This window comes from Chlorocebus sabaeus, chromosome 8 (genome assembly GCF_047675955.1).
Source record: "Chlorocebus sabaeus isolate Y175 chromosome 8, mChlSab1.0.hap1, whole genome shotgun sequence".
NCBI classification, from domain to species: Eukaryota; Metazoa; Chordata; class Mammalia; order Primates; family Cercopithecidae; genus Chlorocebus; species Chlorocebus sabaeus.
Window position 1 is genome coordinate 19,074,229 of NC_132911.1, and position 15,942 is coordinate 19,090,170.

General features: G+C 42.0%; 1 protein-coding gene across 11 annotated transcripts in view; it reads right to left on the reverse strand.

Annotated features, from left to right (window-relative positions):
- The window catches only part of CSGALNACT1 (chondroitin sulfate N-acetylgalactosaminyltransferase 1), a 359,890-nt gene that overhangs the window by 171,875 nt on the left and 172,073 nt on the right, over positions 1-15,942 (reverse strand). The window contains exon 1 of one of the 11 annotated variants that reach the window (XM_073017980.1): positions 10,192-10,273. The exons of 9 other annotated variants lie outside the window; for them this stretch is intronic. The gene's annotated coding sequence lies outside the window, so the exon portion shown is untranslated. Of the gene's footprint in view, positions 1-9,694; positions 9,717-10,191; positions 10,274-15,942 lie in introns of those variants that run through there. One more of the 11 variants, XM_037983736.2, reaches the window with a different exon arrangement.

Below are 15,942 nucleotides of genomic sequence, written 5' to 3' on the forward strand. Positions count from 1 at the left end.
TTGAACTTCTGACCTCAAGTGCTCTGCCCGCCTTGGTCTCCCAAACCAATCTCTTTTAATAATCAATACTGCAAACCTAATTTAAGAGTTCCATCTCTCCTTCCAGGGATAGGCTAGTTTCGGGAAGGGGATGTATCAGGCTTCTCTCTTTACAACTGCTAGCTCCCTCAAGGTGTTGGGGATAAAGCAGGAAGAAGAAAAGGAGTAAGAGTCCTTAACAGGTCTGGTTCCGTCATAAGCTGGCAATCCATTCTTTGGGCCTAGCAGATACTTATTTTAATTTTTAGAGAAACAGTCTCTGTTACCCAGGCTTGATTGTGGTGGTGCTATGATAGCTCACTGCAGCCTTAAATTCCTGAGCTCAAGCGATCCTCCCACCACAGCCTCCAGATAAGCTGGGAATACAAGCGCACCATTATGCCTGGCTGGTATTGTAGAGATGGCATCTTGCAATGCTGTCCAGGCTGGTTGGTCTTAAGACTCCTGACCTCAAGTAATTCTCCAGCCCTGACCTCCCAAAGTACTGGAATTACAGGCCCAAGCCACCGTGCCCAGCTAGCAGATGTTTAAAATTCAGTATCTCTTGTATGAACTGCTCTAGGGGGGACTTGGAGACTCTCAGCCCTGGAAACCATCTCTCCCGCAGGTCCCCTGGACCTAGCAAATGCAACCTAGTGCCAATGGTCTCTTGCAACAATTTCCACAGCCTCTTGGAATCCGGCATTCATTTCCAGCCTCTTACTCATAGGGTTCCTCCATGCAGCCCAATGTATCAGACAGAACCAAAAAGCTATGCTGCTCTTTCACATGAGGCTCACCTATCATGCAGGGACAATAAATACATAGCCTCATTTTGCTCAACAAATGCTGGCAGGGCAGGTGGATACTAACAGGGCAGCCACACATATGGTGTGGACCTGGCACCAAAGCCACAGCTGGCCCATCTCTCACTGCCTGAGGTTCAGGAGTCTGACCCTGGCCGTGCCCTCCAGCCCTATGCACCACCGAACTGTGCTTCAAGGAGTCCCACGACCATCCCACACGTTTGAGATAAGATGGCAGACTGTCTGAAATATCTTAAAATCCTCTCTCTGGTCAGGTGTGGTGGCTCACCCCTGTAATCCCAGCACTTTGGGAGGCCAAAACGGGCAGATCACGAGGTCAGGAGATTAAGACCACCCTGGCCAATATGGTGAAACCCTGTCTCTACTAAAAACACAAAAATTAGCTAGGCATGGTGGCGGGTGCCTGTAATCCCACCTAGTCAGGAGGCTGAGGCAGGAGACTCTCTTGAACCCGAGAGGTGGAGGTTGCAATGAGCTGAGATTGTGCCATTGCACTCCAACCTGGCAACAGCCTGGCAAAAAAAAAAAAAAAAAAAAAAAAAAATCCTCTCCATAATCTGACCATTTTAGAGCTGTGGAGCAGTTTTCAAAACTGCCTTGTCTGCCAACTCACACATTTATTGAATTTGGATCCCTAGTGCAAAATGCAATTTTAAAATTCCATTACACCTCGCCTCTATAACCAGAGTATCTGAAGAGGCTGAACATAGTGGTTTTATTTTTTCCAATAATTGCTACCACTAGCTGCACTCTGGTTGTCCCCTCTCCCCCCGGGAAGTTAGCAACCTTAATTCTCAGTCCATCCCAGAACATTTTAGTTCATTTTTTGGGTTATGAAAATAGTCCAGTATATACAGCACAAACTATTAAGTATTCTTGCCTAAAAATAAACTGAAGCTGAATCTAGTCAAGTTTCTAGATCTACCTACTAGCTTGCAGGTAATACCAGAGATAGAGAAACACATTAAATAGAACGGGAAAATGTTAATAACTGCTGAAGTTGAGTGATAGGTTCATCAGAATTCATTGTAGTGTACTTTTCTAACTATTGAGAGATTTAAATAATGAAGAGCCTTCTTTTTTAAAAAAGGTCCACATCTCAATCTTATGCCCAATTCTAAGTTCCCCTCCTTTCTGCAGAGCAGGCCAAGCAGGTGGTCTAATGGCTCAGACAGGAAGACATACGTGAGCCGAGAGACTGGGGCGGGTGCTGTCTGCTTGCCACACCCCATCCCTGTTCTCTGTGCATGCTCCTCTGATCATAGAGCCCAGAAACGCTGGAAAGGATGTTTCCCTCAGTAGAAAGTAGTCATTTTCTTTGTTGCTATCCCTACACTTTTTTTTTCTTTTTTTTTTTTTTTTCTTGAAATGGAGTCTTGCTCTATCGCCCAGGCTGGAGTGCAGTGGCACGATCTCAGCTTAGTGCAACCTCCACCTCCTGTATTCATGAGATTCTCCTGCCTCAGCCTCCCTAATACCTGGAATTACAGGCGCACCTCCACACCCAGCTAATTTTTGTATTTTCAGTAGAGACGGGGTTTCATTATGTTACCCAGACTGGTCTCAAAGTCCTGACCTCAGGTGATCCGCTCACCTCAGCCTCTCAGAGTGCTAGGATTACAAGCTTGAGCCACTGCACCCGGCCTATTCCCCATCTTTCATATGAACCTATCACAGTGGTGCTAAGATTGCTGTCATCTCCTCAGTGGTCACCACAGATGATATGGATGGAGACCCCTATCAAGTCTTACTGGCAGGGACCTCAGTCCCCTCCTCTGGGCACTAATGATCTCTCATTAGATCTGACCACATCATCCAGCAGACCCCCGCTGGCAGCCCCATGCTATACCACTTTGATGTGAGAGCCTTTCTACCCCACCTCCTGATGGCCCCATCAGTCTTAACTCTGTAGGTCAGAGCCAGTATTGGGCCCGCTTGTGAGTGGGGTCCTACTAGTGTATCTCTCAGAGATCATGAGTTTGAGGAGGCTGACTTGTTTCCTCTGCAGTTGGTGATACTGCCACACCTTACTGCTCTCTATCAGTACTGGGACAGGTTGGCAAGTGCAAACAGTAGTCATCCAATAAAAAAGCACACAGCTCGCTTACTCCCCTCTTAGACACCCTGCAAATGACACGACAAACCCTCTCGCCCGCCACACCCACCTCAGAAGCATGGAAACATCCAAACCCCATTAGACTCTTTACTCCCCTTTGGGAAGGAGAGAGAGGGTAGCATGTACTTATTCACAAAGAAAGAGTCCATTTTCTCCTCTATCCCAGGTCTCTTCTTATCTGTCATTAATCAAAGTCTGACAAATCAGTGCCCTTTCTTGCACCTGGAAATAGACTGAGAGTTGTAGTTGGCCTTGGAGAATTCATAATTTTGTTCTCAACACGATACTAGTTCTCCTGTTGGGTCTGCGGCATGTGGCATAAGAAAATCTCAGTTAGTAGCCAGGCACAGTGGCTCAGGCCTGTAATCCCAGCACTTTGGGAGGCTAAGGCAGGAGGGCTGCTTGAGACCAGGGGTTTGAGACCAGCCTAGACAACAAAGCCCAACTCCATCTCTGAAGAAAAAAAAAAAAGCCAAGTACGGTGGCGCACATCTGTAGTCCTAGCTACCCAGCTACCCAGGAGGCTGAAGTGAGAGGATTTCTTGAGCCTAGGAGTTCAAGGTTATAGTGATCTGTAATTGTATTACTGCACTCCAGCCTCAGTGACGGCAAGACCCTGTCTCAAAAAAAAATTAAAAATTAACAAGAAAGGAAAATTTTAATTAGCAACTCCAACTATCCTGTTGCATCTAGTAGGTATCAGGTTAGCATGCCAGACAACGAAAATATAAGGGGGGATAAGACACACTTCCACTGGGTTTAAAAGAACAAAGCATGGGTTTCGGTCCAGGCCTTGCTGCTTTCCAGCCGTCTGACTTGAGTAACAAGCTGCAGCAACTTTGCAGTTAAGACTGTGTCTTTAACTGTAAAGTTAGAGAGGCGGCTGAGATGCCTCCCAGGTCCCCTAGAGCACTCACAGCCAATGGCCGAGCCAAACTATTGGCATCACATCACATGAGACATTAGTCCAGCCCTCTGCCACAGTTAATTCAAAAGAAAAATAAAGAGCTGGTTAGCATGCGGGATAACTGGATCCCATAGGTGTGGCCACACTGACTGGAGCAATGGAAAAAATTACGCCAGTGCCGCAGCCTGCTTTCACTCAGCAGATGGGCTGGAACATGTTCCAGATCAGCTCCAACCTTCATGGTCCAGGTGCAGGTGGCACCGCAGGTCATCCCTCAAGTGTAAGGCAACACGTCGGCTACCGACGATGCCATCCTCAAATTCTATCCCCCTAGCTATTCACTACGCTACTTGCAATTCAAATAAAAAATTTATCACCATTTCTAGCATTATCACTCTCAAAAGTCCAGCCCTATTATGTGAGCTAGGCCAGCACAAAGTCAAGTGAGAGGACTTTAGGATGGCGCACTGGAGTGACCATTTGTCATGCTCTGGGACTTTGTGTACATCCTTCCTGTACTTAGGAGTGAGCCACCTGTGATCCTGCTGCCTGGAGGAAGAAAATATTTATTTTCCTATAGCCTCTCTTGCATGTGGAGTCAATCATCATCTGTTGACTTTAAGAGAGAAGTCCTAACTTTTATTTAAGCAACTGCATTTGGGGGTAGCTTAGCCTGTACTTTAATACACAAGCAAAATGATTAGATTCTGACCTGCAAGAATGCAGATCCTACCATCCCTGTATTCACTGTGAACTGACATTTGGGTGTGTGTTAGATACTACTCAGAACTATGCTACACACCTTCCTCTAGGCCTACACCACCAAGTTTCATAAAAAGGCACTGACCCAAGGTGTCTCTATTTTCTCTCTCCTGATTCCTCAGTCTGACTCAGTCTGACTTCTGACATCCGCCTCTACCACTCCACTCAAACTGTCCCTCTGAAGGTCACCCCTGATTTCCATATTGCCGAATCCCAACATTTTCGAATCTTCATCCTATCTGATATCAAGATCACGTCGACCCTGCAAACCGCCCTCTCCTTCCTTATTCCGTACCTTCTCTTGGGGGTCTTGCTACATTGACCAGGCTGGTCTCAAACTCCTAGCCTCAAGTGATCCGCCTGCCTCACATCCTTAAGTACTGAGAATCCAGTAATGAGTCACAGCACCCTGACTCAATGAGGAAGTTTTAACACCAAAAACATTTATGTAAAAATGAACCTGAGCCTATCCACCACACCCAGTCCAGAGTGATAATTGTCAACCATAAAAGTGCCGTACTCAAAATCCTGTGACGGCTTCCCACATCATTTAGGAGAAATTCCAAAATCCTTAGCACGGACTAAAAGGTCCACTTTGATCTGGCCCCAGCTCCAAATTCAGCTCACATCACTTTCCTCTGTTCCCACTCCCTCCATGTCCTCTTCACTGCTGAAAGCCTCACTGGCATCTTTTCAGTTCTTTAAATGAACCAACTTCTTGGCTGAAAGGGTCTGCGGCGCATGTGCTGTTTCTTCTAGAAAGTTCAGGCTAATTGGTTTTCACTACGGGTCTCAGCCAACACCTCCAAAGGGGCACATTCTCTAAAACCTTTCCCCTGGTGTAAATTAAGTCAGTGTTCTAAGTCTCTTTCATAATTCATTTTACTTTTCCTTTGCAGCTCTTACAATAATATGTAATTATATATAGATGTAGATTTAAGTAGAGATCGAGATGGATACATAGGTATTTGTCTCTACCATACTATAAGATCCTCAACCAAGGGCAGGGATTATGCCTATTTAGTTCACAGCAGTGTCCTCAGCTTCTAGCATGTTCGACACTGAATAAACAAAAAGTTAAAGGATGAATACTAATAGCATATAACATGATTTTAACTGAAAAACAGTTATGGTATTTGCCTACCCTATTTTCCCATAGGAAAACCTTGATACGAATAGATAATACTACCATACATATTGCAGTCATGGAAAAATTTGGATTGCACAGGAATTACAGAAAGTAACAGTAATACCACACTAAGTCTCCCACTGAGAACAATTACAAAAGCTGGATGAAAAAGGAAGGGAAAGGACAGAAAGGAGGAGGAGGAAGAGAAGGAGGAATGGCTGCTGTTTGCTGTTTGCAGACTTTGGTCTTCAATCAAGGCACGCAAAACTTGAGGGGCGAAGGAAAACACCCTGAGGGGAGACCCTCCTTTGTACTGCTTGCTCTTTTCAGAGCATTCACTGATTTCTGGCCAGGCCACATTGGCCAACCAGACAGCTGCAGCCCAAAGCCTGGAGCAGTCTCACTGGGATGAAAAATGAAATCTAGGACTACCAATGCAGCCAGAACACGAGGCACAAAGATCCGAGAGGAAAGACAGCTTCAGAAAAATGAACCAAACATTCTTTCCAGCCTTTGCACTCCAAAGCTTTGAGTTGTAAAAGGACAAGAAAATAAACAGAAAGCTTCTGCTAAGAGGCTAAAAAGCTAAGCTGACTTTATGACCAAGCCACTCAACTTAGGAGTTGACATTTAGGGCCTACTATGGACAGAGTCCTGGTAAATACTGCAGGCTTTCTGCTGAGACTGTCAATGGCTTATACCTTAGAAATAAACCAAATGAAAACAGACTAACTTGAAATTTCACTCCAATTATCATAATTGTTGATTCAATCTAGATGAACATCTTTATCCTACTGCCAACAGAAAACAACAGATCTTCCCTGGAGGAATATAACAGCATCTAGTGAGCCTAAAAATGTTCACATAGAGTATGAGGCACTTATTAAAAAATTACAAAGCATGACAGAAAACAAGATCAAATGACCAAAACCAAGATAAACAACTGATAATACATAGACTTACTGGTAATCTAGGTATTTTATTCATCAAAATAGAATTTTACTGTAACTACAATTACTACATTCAAAAAACATGTTAAAGATAGAGAATCTTACCAGATACCTAGGCTCTATAAAAAGAGGAAAACTGAAATACAATCATTGAAATTAAAAACTCAATAGATAAGTTTAAAAGGGTAGACACAGAAAAGTTTTATTGGAGTAAAACAGGTGTTAGTAGAAGAAAATCTAATCAGAAGCACAGAGAGAAAAACAAAAGAATTGAAAATACGAGAAACAGCTTAAGTCACATTTAAGACATGAAGAAGTAATATACGTGTAACTATTATTCCAAAAGGAAAAGAGAACCATGAGAAAGAATCAATAGCTTCAGAGACAGCCACCAAGAGTTTTCCAAAACTGGTGAAAGATATCAAGCCAGAGATCCAACAAGCTCCATGAACCACAATTAGGAGAAATAGAAATAAAATATACCTAAGAGCCATCACAGTAAAACTGTGAAAATCAAATATAGAATCTTAAAAGCAGCTGGGATTGGGGAGGAATAGGGGAGCAGGTAATACTGCCAGATATAAATAGCATATTCAGGCCTGACTCATAGTTTCATACTTAATTATGAAATTTTGATATCCCCTCTCACCCACTTTGCTATTAGTAAAACTAAAGTTCAAATAATGTCCTCTTAAAGTCCCCAAATTAAAATGTTGTATTAATTTGTGGCAGAATTGTGCAACATATTAATTGTGAAATACACATTTTGTTTTGTTTTAAAAACCTGTCACTCAGGAGGCTTAGGCAGGAGAATCGCTTGAACCAGGGAGTCGGAGGTTGCAGTGAGCCGAGATCACGCCACTGCACTCCAGCCTGGCAACAGAGTGAGACTTTGTCTTAAAAAAAAAAAAAAAACAACCTGGCACTTACTGTATAAAAATACTTTAATTGAAGTCTGGGATTCTCTAACTCCTGGAATGAACATGTAAAATACATCAGCTACTGAGTATCAATAATATATTAATACATACTCATAATTTCACTTTCTGGGGACCCAAAGCTCATAAAGCAGGGAATAAAAATGGATTATCTTGATATGGTTAGATTGGTCTCTTAACATGTAGACAGAAAGCTGCTGTTGTAGATATTTTTAAATGGTGAGCTCAGTATAATTTCAAAGGATTAACAAATTTATTCTCACTTTCTCAATTTAGAAAATTATTCATCTTCGTTAACAGGAAAAGAATTCAGATGCAAAAGCTTACAATTTTTCTTAAAGATGATCAACTACCAGCCCAGGCTCTATTTCAGCTATCTCTGTTACCTACATGAGTCCTAGAGCTGCTGGAGCAAAAAAATATATAATATATAATATCTATATACATATAGATAGCTATTATATATATATAAAAATACAAATCAGCTTGCAGATAGCAATGTCCTGTAACTTGGCCCTTTCTTAGGAGGGTCACGGCTATAACTAGGCACTGCAAGTGACTATATTCCTCCATTCATTGGGATTTTAAATACTATCCTGGTGAATGCAGCATACTAGAAGAATATGATTAAAGTTTTCACAGATAATTCAAATACACCAATAGACAAATCTTATGAGGAAAAAAAAAAGCAGCACTTCCAATGAAAGACTACTTAGATAATATAAAACTTATAATATACATTAGCAAAACTGTATAGGGCAGGTTGAGGAATATAACTTTTATTGCCTCTTTGCCCTCAAAGTCCTGATATTTTTATTTAAAGAGCCTGAGAGCCCCTAGTAAAACCAACATTTTTTGTAGTTCAGGTGTGAAGAAAATCGTCTGGCTTCAGGAGTGATACACATGACTAAGAGCTGGTCAATTGAGTAATTCAATCCACCCCGTCAAAGAGATTGGTTTAGAGATAGACACATGACCCAGTCAAGGCCAGTGAGAGTCAATCTTGGGATCTGCTGGAAAGACATAGAGAGGCATGCTCACTCTTCAGCTTGACTTAAATTTAGAGATGCTGTAGCCTTTTTTTTTTTTACCATTAACTAAAAAGGAAGCCACCATAAAGAGCAAAGCCAAGGCATCTGAGTCCCTGGATTAAGGCATCCTAGAAATCAGTAGCCCCTGTGTATGTATATAAGCCCACAGATTCTCTTATTTGCTACAGCCAGTATGAACTGGGTTTGCTATCACTTGTAGTAAAAAGAGCACCAAATAACAGGCTCACTTGGAGAAAGACAGCCATTTCAACAGGTCCCATTTTGAGGTACCTCAAATAATTTTTCAGCTGGAAGTCCCAGTAAATGGAATGGGCTAATAGCCAAATTAGAGCCCGAGGGCAACCACTGACATGGACACATACACTGAAGAAAAAAGTTACTTTTCTTTTTACACTTTAAATACACGCAATTTTTATTTGTCAATCATACCTTAGTAAAACTAAGGGGAAATACGACATCTTTGTACATTGTGTATCCAAAAACATAAATCAATACCTTTTTAAAAAAAAAAAAATCCATTATTCTCTTAAATCACGTAGAAGACAAAAAGTAGAGTTCCAAGCCATTGTTAAAACAATGCTAGCTTCTATAATTGTCTGTGTATTTATCTACACTGATATTACTTTTTTCTTTATACATCTTTGACTTATTCTCTAGTATCCTTTCATTTCAGCCCTCAGAAGTCCCTTTGGATTTCTGGTAGGACAGGTCTAGTGGTAACAAACTCCCTCAGCTTATGTTTATCTGGGAATGTCTTGAGAAGAAAAAATCCTAAGCTGCACTGGATCTAATGCAAAATTATGCCCTATATATAGTATCAGATCAACTTCCAGCATTAAAAGTATAATCATTTGATCCCATTCTAACTGACACTGTCAAAATGTGTTAGGCTACCAAATCTCAGTATTTTCTACTAATAAGGAAGTATAATTCACAACAACATAGCTGCAGAGAAGTACATTCAATTTTTGTTAACATCATCAACCATTACTTACTCTGATAGCAAGCCTTGCTCAGGATTATGCTCATTTTCAGACATTCAGTTTCAGCTTAAACTCCTCATTCTTCCTGTCACTGCTACCTTGCAGCAGCCACAAAGCCTGCACATTGGGGTTGGAACCACCAATGAAAAAATAATGATTGCTCTGCAGTAACTAAGCAACTAGAATAATATTTCAAAGGCTTCCAAAATCTGTTGGCCACCTACTCACACTTTGGGTTTGAGAGAACTCAGACCAATGAGGCTGAATACTGACAGCCATCACTCTACACACCCTGCAGCCTCTGCGGCATGTTTCTGTTGATCAGTTGAGATTGAGTAACACATAAGTACAAACTGGGCCACACCTAATAGTCTGCTACATTTATAGACTCAGCCCAAGTGTTTCTTAAAAATACTCCAATTAAAGGCAAAACTAAAGTGACAAAGTAAGCAGTAAAGAGGCCATTTCTGTGATCCACCCAGCCTTGTGACTTTTGAAACATCACCTACCTCTGCTGTTTCTTCATCTGCAGAAGATAATAGTCAAACTAAACGATCATCTCCCAGAGCTAACATTTGAGAAATCTTGTGATAAAAGCTTAGAATCATGTGGTCCCAGGCAATGTTATTGGTATTCTGTAATTAAGTTATGGAGCCAGTTAATATTACTCATACTGGGCCTTTGCAAGTCTTTGGTGATTTTCATATTAGAATGTCAAACTGGGCTGAAATTTTTTTTTTGACACAGTAAAGCTTATCTTGGAATCTGAAGAGAAAGTTTAGGCTAATGGTTAACCTTGGATTAATATTTACTTTACTAATGTTAGCTTTGTATCACACGGTGATATCCTATTTCCTCCAGGGTATTGTTTATGCCATTAAAAAATTCTAGCTAATGCCACTAAATTCTAGACAAAAAGTATTGCTAATAAATACAATTGACTACTCTGAAATCAAAAGTAAAATCTAAATATACTTAGTGAAGATGAATGCAGGGATCCTCTGACTAGCTATGATATTGTTTTCTTTCACAGTGTGTCCTAGAATGACTACTGACAGCTGCAGTGCAAGGCTGATAGCAGTATAAGGTAACCTTAAAGCATCAGTTATAAGGCATCTCTTTATGATTTTTCTCCTAATGGAATTAAGGGCTTGCCATCCAGTTCAACAGCAAAGAAGATGTTCTGAAGTGAGGGATGGTGACACTGTCATGGGTACCAACCACAGACAGCAGGATAGGTCAGGGGGACCTCAAAGTGGACTTTAGAACCCAACAGACTTAAGTCTGAATCCCAGCCCTATCACTCTCTAGCTGTGTACCCCTGGACAAGTTATCTTATCTCCCTGAACCACTGGGTCTCATCTATTCCACAAAGAACTACTAAGAAGTACTTCCCAGTGTTATTATAGATAATACATGAGAGAATTACGTATGTAAAATAGATTACATGGTGCTTGGAACACTCAGAGTGCTTGGCTCACCTTTCCTTTCTTCTGGTCCACTCTCGGGCAAATTGCTTCAGAGCACTGCTAAGAGAATGCAGCCCTGCAAAGGTTCTCTCCTCCAACCACAAGTTAACTGGAAGGAGCCGCTTGCTGTTTGAGATGACACTCTTTAGTAAATCCTGGCATAACTTCTGTGACAAGGTGAATGACCACATGGGACCAAAAGAAAGACAGACACAAACGTCCTCATCAAAGCACTCATGGGCCACAAAAGTACAACCTTAATTCTCTTGCCTCTGATTAAACCTACAGCTACTTGGGCATTTTCCACAAGCGATGAGATGATCATCACGGTATAGGTAGATTCCTCTGACTTCATCTCAGCCTTGGATGTTGTCGTTTGAGCTCTTCCTTGGAAAACAGCCATCAGAGAAGCCTGTGGCTGTGACACACCCCTTTACTATTCCCATATTAATTCCCTGAATAGTAAGTGTAAAAACCCACTAATCTTACTGCACTACTTCCTGCCTGGCTTCTCACAGCATGGTGCTGAGGAATGGAGATTCTATTCTAGAAGGTGTTAGGTCATGAGGTGTAAAATGAGAAGAACCTATACAAAGAATGTTTCACCAAGAAAGCTTCAATTCAACCTCCATGTCACCAAATTATCATTTGTATTGTCCAACCAGAGTTCCAAGTCCCAGTAGTATCTGCCCTGAGGAGCTCAGGAAATCCCCTCAACAGTGCTGACCCTCTTTACTGCTTCTTTATATCTCAAATTAACCTGCAAGTCCAGATGTGCAATGGAACCATGCCAATGCCCAGGCTGGGAACAGGAGGTAGAGTCCCCAGGAGGCTAAGGACCTCAGATTCCCTACATCACTTCAGTTTTCTTTCAACACAAAACCAATTCCCTCTAGGAAACATGCTTCACATCAAAAAGAGTTTTAAAATGGGACTGGGCATGGTAGTTCATGCCTGTAATCCCAGCACCTTGGGAGGCCAAGGTGGGCAGATCACATGAGGTCAGGAGTTTGACACCAGACTGGCCAACATAGCAAAACCCCGTCTCTACTGAAAACACAAAAATTATCTGGGCATGGTGTTGAGTGTAATCCCAGCTACTTGGGAGGCTGAAGCAGAAGAGTCGCTTGAACCTGTGAGGGGGGAGGTTGCAGTGAGCCAAGATCGTGCCACTGCACTCCAGCTTGGGCATCAGAGCAAGACTCCATCTCAGAAAACACTAACAAAAATACAGAGTTGTAAAATGGAGACATACACTGTAGCCTTACAGAAAGAAGGAAGAAGAAGGAGGAAGGAGGAGGAAGAAGTAGGAAGAAGAAGAAGGAGGAGGAGGAAGAGGAGGAGGAGGAGGAGGAGGAGGAGGAGAAGAAGAAGAAGGAGAAGAAGAACTTAGACAACTCTTCCTAATGTAGTGATTCTCAACCTCTACAACATGTAAGATTCCCTGGGACACTTTTCAAAATCGCAGGTAACTGGCACCACCCCATACACACAGAATCAGAAACTCTGGGGATGGGCTTGAACATCTGTAGAATTTTTTAAAGCTACAAGTCAAAGGGTGAGAAACACTGGCTTAGTCTACAACTGGTAATGAGGTGTAAGTCAGACTTGGAATCAGGTTTTCCCCAAATGCAGCACTCCTCAAAGGCTACTGGGTGGGACATTGTACCTAAGAAGGTTGACAAATGTCCAGCTGCAAATGGATTCTGTGGAGAAGAAAATTGGGAACCCGGAGGTTAAACAAAACATGTCTTTACTTTAGAACTCCCAGAACCTTCCTAGGCTAAGGTACGTTGTATTCTATGAGAGAGGAATCCATTATACAGTATTTTCCCAAACTTATTTGATCACAAAATTCTTCTTTGAAAAATATCTCACAACTCTAGTAGTCTCCAGGAAACACTCCAGGAAACGCTGGTCTCATGTGCTTGTCCTTCAATAATGATTTCAAGAGATTTCCTGGAAGGTCAGTATGGTGCAAACATTCATTTAAAAATGTGTTTGAGTTATTGGCCTTAGGGCTTTGCTGACTGCACACTGCTGTACAGTCAGGGCTGTGGGACCAAAAACAGCAATCACTGCAAACTAACTCCATTTGCAGACGCATTACGATCCCCTGGGATACTTTTCAAAATTGCAGGTAACTGGCACCGCCCGAGACACACGGAATCATAAACTCTGGAGATGGGCTTGGGCATCTGTAGTTTTTTTAAAGCTCTAAATCAAAGGCTAAGAAACACTGGCTTAGTCTATGACCGGCAGTGAAGTGTAAATCAAACTTGGAATCAAATTTTCCCCAAATGTAGCACTTCTAAAAATCTACTGGGTGGGGCCATTGTTCCTAAGTTGAGAAATGTCATGCGTGGTAAGGACGCTGTGTCCCATCCTCCCCCACCTCGAATGGGGCTCCAAACAGCTCAATCCTTTTCTAACTTGGTCCGAATATAAACAAACCTAAGTCATCACCAATAACTATCAAGTTGTGAATGAATATGGGACTGTGCACACATCACTGAATTTCCCGGAATAATATTACCAGACCTTTTCATGTTCTTAGCAATACCACAAACCTTATTACATACAGATGCCCTTTATGATATTATTCTACTATTAACAGCTAGTGGCAAGGGCATAAATACCCCTGCATTACAAGAGAAACCAGTACTCTCCAACCTAGGGGGCCTGGAATGCCACAGTTATCAAAGGGGAAGGCTTTCTTCTCGTTGTTTCTCCTTTGGGGAGTCAGAATTTTAAACTCTCAACAGAAGTAATAAACTTCCAGCTATGATGGGTTTCATATTTGTGATACCTTTGTGATCAGCATTATAAATATACAACAACAGGCCAGGCATGGTGGCTCATGCCTGTAATCCCAGTGCTTTGGGAAGCCGAGGCGGGCGGATCACTTGAGCTCAGGAGTTGGAGACCTGTCTGGGCAACATGGCGAAATCCCGTCTCAACAAAAAATACGTAAGTTAGTTGGGGGCGGTGACTCATGCCTATAGTCCCAGCTACTTGGGAGGTTGAGGCAGGAGAATCGCTTCAGTCTGGGGTGGGCAGGTAGTTTTCAGTAAGCAGAAATCACACCATTACACTCCAGCCTGGGTGACAAGAGTGAAACCCTGTCCCCCCAACCCCCCCAAAAAAAGATACATATATACACACACACACACACACACACACACACACACATATATACACACACACACACACATACACACACACACACATACACACACACATACACATATATATGCATATATACACACCAATGAAAAATGCCATAGGCAAGGTATTCAATTGACAAAGTTATTAGTATCCTATTAATACTCCTAATTTCATATTCTAGCCAGTGAGAAGAACTCATTACAAATATGATTTTTTTCTGTAGAGTGTTATTTGATTCCAACTAACTTATGAAATAAGTTCATCTAAGCAAACTCAGAAAGAATTCAGTGATGTATATCCTACACAAATACTGATTTCCTAAATGTAAACATCGCTCATGAGCATTGCCCATAAATTACAGTGTGCCCATGCACTCAGGGGACACATTTACTGAGGTCCTCTTATGCACCAGGCAGTAGTATTTCAGGAGTTGGAAATACAGCAGTGAACAAGAGATAAGAACCCTTGCCTTCATGAAGCTTTCATTCTAGATCTAGGAATCCAAATAAATGTCAAATTAATTGGATGTTTGTCATTTCAATTTTCTTGCAAGGTTGGTACTGAAAGAAATTATTTCAGCTGCTCTGTGCATGACATGAGTTCAAGACAGAAGACAGGGGTGCCAGGAGGCAGAGGAACCAGATCCTAGCTGTACTTCTATATACTACCTTAGCTCATCTTTTTATGTCTCTGAGTCTCCGTTTCCTCATTTGTTCAATAAGTGCTGGATTGGAGCCTGATGCATTACTCAATGTATAGTAGTTGAGGGGTGTTTGAAAATGTGTGGGGGTGGAGAAGCCTTCTGGTTGACACAATCACTGAGTGGGCCCAGGAATTATGACGGTCCTTTATGTCACAGGACAAGCCTATAGTGGGGTCACGGAGGTCTTGAGAGCCAAGATCAGCTGACTCGGTTCACAGTCCTTTCCCAGATGCCATGCTATTCCATTCTTTCTAGGATTGTCTAGGGTGTTATGATCCCTGATTTCCGTTCATTTGCAATAGGTTGGGTAAAGCAGCGGAGGTTTCTTTGAGGGGAAAACCATCTGCCAACATCCTCTCCTCTGAAAACCTCAGACTAGGTAAAGCAGGCAGTTTCTAGTTATCATTCTAAAGCTACCTAAATTTTCCAAATGTCCCCCAATTCCTTTTAGGAAAGTTTTTGTTTTTGAGATGGAGACTTGCTCTGTCACCCAGGTTGGGGTGCACTGGCATGATCTTAGCTCACGGCAACCTCTGTCTCTCAGGTTCAAGCAATTATCCTGCCTCAGCTTCCTGAGTAGCTGGTACTACAGGCATGCACCACCACACCTGGCTAATTTTTGTATTTTCAGTAAAGACAGAGTTTAATCATGTTGGCCAAGAATGTATTGATCTCTCTCTTTGTCTCTCTCAACACTGTCATTTTTCTCTTTAGAGTTATTCAACCCATAATCTGCCATTAAGACACATATTTGGGTGGCTGTGGGCGAAAGGACTGCAAAACATCCCCAGAAAGATTCTTTTACCTAAATTGATGATTAGTAAACTGTGCACTGAGGTACCCCGAGGCATCAAAGGGAATTCACAGAGGCACCTTGGGATATTTTAATTTTGTAGCATAATGTAGTAATAGTACACATC